The sequence below is a fragment of the Oryx dammah genome, unplaced genomic scaffold (assembly GCF_014754425.2).
Source record: "Oryx dammah isolate SB20612 unplaced genomic scaffold, SCBI_Odam_1.1 HiC_scaffold_3063, whole genome shotgun sequence".
Lineage (NCBI taxonomy): Eukaryota > Metazoa > Chordata > Mammalia > Artiodactyla > Bovidae > Oryx > Oryx dammah.
In genome coordinates, this window is record NW_024073107.1 from 1 (window position 1) to 4,449 (window position 4,449).

At 55.0% G+C, this 4,449-nt stretch overlaps 1 pseudogene; it reads right to left on the reverse strand.

Annotated features, from left to right (window-relative positions):
- Nucleotides 1-421: 421 nt before the first annotated feature.
- On the reverse strand, nucleotides 422-3,534 carry LOC120859782 (annotated as a pseudogene).
- Nucleotides 3,535-4,449: the final 915 nt, after the last annotated feature.

A 4,449-nucleotide genomic window follows, 5' to 3' on the forward strand; every position in this document is an offset into this window, starting at 1 on the left:
ACTTTTCCCAAGCACCTCCTATGGCACTGGGAAATCAGAGAGTTTGTCAGTGACCTGGAAGGAGTCAGGCCCCAACCATGACCTTTGAGTTGGATCAAGTCATCTCAGATCTATGGTTGATTTAAACCTTGGAATCAAGAACCAGAAAGACTTCAAGAACTCAGATTCTTGATTGCAAAGTCAAAGATTCCCAGACTTCAGAGCTTTACACTTAGGAAACACCAAAGCTTTAGAATCACACACTTCCAGAACTAGAACTAGAATGGTCCAGTCCTCTGGAAATGAAGCATAGGGGGCCAAGGGGACCTTTGCCTGGGGACCCCTCAGGTGGAGACACACCTCCCTTCTTTGCCCCTCTGTCCTTCTCCCCTTCCTCCTCCTCTCCATTCTCATCCCCTCCAACTCCCCCACACCCTCTCACTTTCCTCGCTGAGCATCCCCCAGCCAGGTATCCAGCAGGATGAGTTACTGGGGAGCTTCATGCCAGGGACTGGGAGGCAGGCAGGGATGATGTAGCAGGTGAACTCACAGGAAAGAGCAGCTGCAACATGGCAATATCACTCCCAAAGGGATGTAACTTCTCGAAGTCTGGGTGTGTGATAATCTGGCTCACAAACACCTCCCGGGTGTGCTGGGTATGCTGGTACAGCTGGGTGCTTCCTAACAGAACCCGGTAATTCTCCGGGGCTTTGGATTTCCTGGAGAAGGAAAGGCGCACTATCACCATCATCTCCACGTGGGGACTAGCTCTTTCCCTGCATCCTCATCTAACTGCCCACAGCCCTGTGGAACCCTCCACTCCACGTGATGCCAGACAACTTCTGTCTCCCCATTTATAATGCTCAGGAGGCCTTCTTTCTTGAGGCTAATTGATATCCTACTTATAGTTTCAAACATATGGCTGGCTTCTCCGTCACACACTAGAATTGGAGAAGCACTGAATCCTTGTTCTGGAAAGCTCTTCTGTGGGGTCATCAAATGAAGACATGTTGATTGTACACAGCAGGCATTCTGGCTCAGTCCCAGCTCTAACTTTACCCTTCCCGAGACTCCATACAACCCACCTTCTGGCCCCACACTCTTCTTGACCACCCCCTTTTTTCAACACCTACCTGTCAAAAGCCTGCTTCTCCATTGAGTTACAAGGACTTGCAAAAGATTCATTAAATAAATGAGCAAATGAAGGCAGGAAACAGAATCTTGCCTTGTTCCCCCAACACAGGTGCTGAGTCTTCCCCCCTCCCTGACTGTCTTCACAGCTCATCTCCTTCTCATGTTCCCCTCACCCAACCCTTCCCCCCCAGCAAGGCCTCCCTCTCCACACACCTTCTCCTGATCCCCCACCTCATCTGCTCTGCCCTTCTCATCCATGCTGGGCTTGCTCTTCTGACAGGATGGAGACATGGTGAGGCGGGATTTGCCACCCCTGATGCCACCGAGGGCCTTGCACGGAGCATGGCACCGAGTGGGTGCTGATAGACTCTGAGCCCTCAAAGCTCCAGTGCCCAGACCTGGGCTTGATGCCTGAACTCCCTGGTGACCCCTCCTCATCCGTTCAGAAGCCAGTCACTGAGCCAGCCCCTCCTGGCTAGGTGAATTAGACTCTGAGCAGCCCAGTCACTCTCCCAGGGAGCCCACCTCCCCCTTATGCAGCCTGGCACCACGGCTCCCCGCATGCACACCAGTGACTGTAACTCCTCCTGGGCACACAGTTTCGCAGGACTAATAAGAATCTCCCAGCTGTTGGCCACACATGCGGTCCCAGGCCTCCATCTAGAGTGTGACACCTGGATACAAGGGGACACTGAGAAGAAGGTGTGGTCTGAGATTGGCCCACACCAAATGGCAGCGAGGACTGACACTGCTGCTCTCCTGAGGCACACCAGGGGAACAGATACAGGGGCCGAGGGCAGAGCATGAGGAGGATCTGGGCAGGTGAGCAGGAGGACAGTCCAGGTAGAGGGTACACAGCCCAAAGCAGGAACGACATGCCTCTGAAGGCCACAGACTGCCCAGAGGAAAGCCCAGAGGAGCTGACGTGGGACACCATCCCCCTTTTCTCACCTTCCCCTGCATCCCCCTCCCCTGCCAGCACCTGTGCTGGCAGCCTAGGCTATAGACTCATTTGAGAAAGCAGTGGGTGGTGGAAAGGAGTCAGCTGGAGTTAATGAGGACAGCCTCACAGACGTGCAAGCCCTGGGACTGCAGGCTGGCCTGCCACGGCCACTGGCCAGCCTCCACGTCCCGGCCATAGATCCTCCCATCACCTTGGATTTCCCGCCCACTGTGGAGACTCCCCTGCTGCCTATAATAGAGACACTGGTGGTACTCCAAATGTTGCATAGGAAGGCCTCCCTCTTTCACATATGGGAAAAGCAAGGCCTGGCCTTTAGCAGCCTAGCCAAAATGACAGGGCTGCCTGGACTCTGCCTTCACTGGCTGCCACTGAGGACCGGACAGCAGAGCACAACACATCAAGCCCTGTGGGGAAGAGGACCCAGGGGTCTGGAGGGTGGGACAAGGAGGGACCAGCTCACAGGAGCATCTCCAGGCAGATGGACATCCTTGAGCAAGGCTGCCAAGCACTGGGCATGGCACAGACCTCACTTCCCTCACCTAGCTCGCCTCAATGCCTTGTCTTGTAGATCAAAGAACTAAAGGTCTCAGAAGTTACCAACATTACTTTCCCAAGATCATGGCTTCTAAGCGCCTGTGCTCCCTCCCCTCTACCCCATGTCTTAGGGAGGGAGACTTGCAGGCAGAAGTTGTGGTGCTGTGTGATCTGGGGCAATTCACTCCCCTCTCTGACTCTGCAGGAGTCGCCATGTCTAAAAGAAGAAGGAGTGGGCTAATGGGGACAGCCCTGGTTCTAGGACTCACACTCGGGAGGGCAGGAGTGTGCCCAGTCCCCCTGAGACCGGGCATCCTGGTCTAGGGCCTGGGCTCCCAGGGCCTCAGTGAGGGGAAGGACACCCCTGGTCCCTGGACTCAGGCCTGTTCACTCAGTAGTCCTCGAACTTTCCTCCACCTAGCCTCCAGCCTCCAGGCCAGACCCTGCTAGTCACCACTCCCACAGCCCCACAAAGGGATTGGGTCTCTTCCTACCCAGAGGCCTCACAGTGGAGGGCCTGACCCACCTGGGTGGAGGGGATCTCTGGGCTATCTGGTAGGAGGGAAGGGCAGAGAAAAGATGAGACTTAGTGGCTCAGGGCACACAGGCCCTGATCACAGCCGGCCTTCCTCCAGCCCTGTAGGCTAGGGGATCTTGGCCCGAATGGAGGCCCCAACACACCTGTAGCTCCTGGAGCCAACCGCTGTGCTCGCCAAGTCGGAGTGCTGCCCCTCAACACGCCCCCATTGCCTGCAGTCTGGCCGGGGGCGGCTTTGGCTGGTGAACCTCGCAGCTCCAGGGTGGCTACATTCAGCAGCAGCAGCCAGAGAAGAGCCGTGGGCTGGCCTAGGCCTTGGGGATCCCCGCCTCCCTGTCCATTGCTAGGGTTACTGACCCCAGTCTGACCTCACCCTGCTCTGGCCCTGCCCCAGCCTAACCCCAATCCCACCCTGATCCTCTTAATAACTTTTTAAACAACTCTACTTCGAGACATTACTTTGCCAACAAAGGTCCGTCTAGTCAAGGTTATGGTTTTTCCAGTGGTCATGTATGGATGTGAAAGTTGGACTGTGAAGAAAGCTGAACGCCAAAGAATTGATGCTTTTGAACTGTGGTGTTGGAGAAGACTCTTGAGAGTCCCTTGGACTGCAAGGAGATCCAACTAGCCCATTCTGAAGGAGATCAGCCCTGGGATTTCTTTGGAAGGAATGATGCTGGAGCTGAAACTCCAGTACTTTGGCCACCTCATGAGAAGAGTTGACTCATTGGAAAAGACTCTGATGCTGGGAGGGATTGGGAGCGGGAGGAGAAGGGGATGACAGAGGATGAGATGGCTGGATGGAATCACTGACTCGATGGACGTGAGTTTGAGTGAACTCCGGGAGTTGGTGATGGACAGGGAGGCCTGGTGTGCTGTGATTCATGGGGTCGCAAAGAGTTGGACGACTGAGCAACTGAACTGAACTGAATGTCAAGATTCACCTGGTGAGGTTTGCAAATCAGTGCCCACTAGAGCCCATCAACTGTGCAGGGAAGAGGCAGCTCCCACCATCTACCCAGCTCCTCTGACCAAGCAGCCCCTACCTTGGGCTTCTACCATTTCTCCAGGCTCAGTGACCTCAGTTTCCATTCCCTCATGCTCATCACTGAGTACCTCTCCAACACCAGAGCTTTTCTTTCCCTGGACAGCCTTTCAACCTGGCCACTTATAATTTCCTCTTCCGCACCAAACCCCCTTTGTGTGAGAGCCTGCCCTCCACCTCCGACACCTTCCTCTGCCCCACCACCATTAGGCTCCAAGTTGAGTCTCAATCAGGGTGACTCCATGGCACCCACAC